Here is an 877-nt window from a genome sequence, read left to right on the forward strand (position 1 = left end):
CATTAGTAAGGGAGAGGTCTCACACTCTTTTTAACAATTATATCTCACATGACCTGAGTGGGAATTCACTTATCACCAAGAGGACAACACTAAGCCATTCATAAATGATGTGCCCCCATGATATAATGCCTCCCAATAGGCCCCACTTCTGACATTGGAGGTCACATTTTAACATGGGATTTGGAGGGTACAAACATCCCTACTATAATATTCTGCCTCTGGCTCCCCAAATCTCATGTTCTTCTCACATTACAAAATACAGTTATCCATTCCAAATACTCCCCAAAGTCTTAACTCATTTCACCATCAAGTCCACATTTTAACATGAGATTTGGAGGGGACAAACACCCAAACCATATTGCATTCTTGTGAAGAGCATTTTGAATATAAAGCACACTATAAAGATAAAAGGCATCCATTTATCTCTGAATTATGTGTGATAAAGTAAAAATTTTCTATGAATATTAAGCATAATGCTGTAGAATGACTACGTAAAGTCATACTAGAATAGAAGTAGGTGTAGGTCAAATAACTAAAAACTTTGCAGAATATTTTGTAAAAATCTAGAAGAATTGTATGACTATTATTTTTGTCTTTTAATTCTGGTTCCACTTTAAAGAAATTCAAACTACAACAATCATCAACACAATGAAGATATGACTTACAAAGAGACTTAGACTCCCACACAATAATAGTAGGAGACTTTAACACCCCATTGTCAATATTAGATAGATCAACAAGACAGAAAGTTAACAAGGATATCCAGGACTTGAACTCAGCCTTGGACCAAGCAAACCTAATAGACATTTACAGAACTCTCCACCCCAAATCCACAGAATATACATTCTTCTCAGCACCACATCACACCTACTCTATA

Source organism: Cebus imitator, unplaced genomic scaffold (assembly GCF_001604975.1).
Source record: "Cebus imitator isolate Cc_AM_T3 unplaced genomic scaffold, Cebus_imitator-1.0 Scaffold305, whole genome shotgun sequence".
In the NCBI taxonomy this organism is placed as follows: domain Eukaryota; kingdom Metazoa; phylum Chordata; class Mammalia; order Primates; family Cebidae; genus Cebus; species Cebus imitator.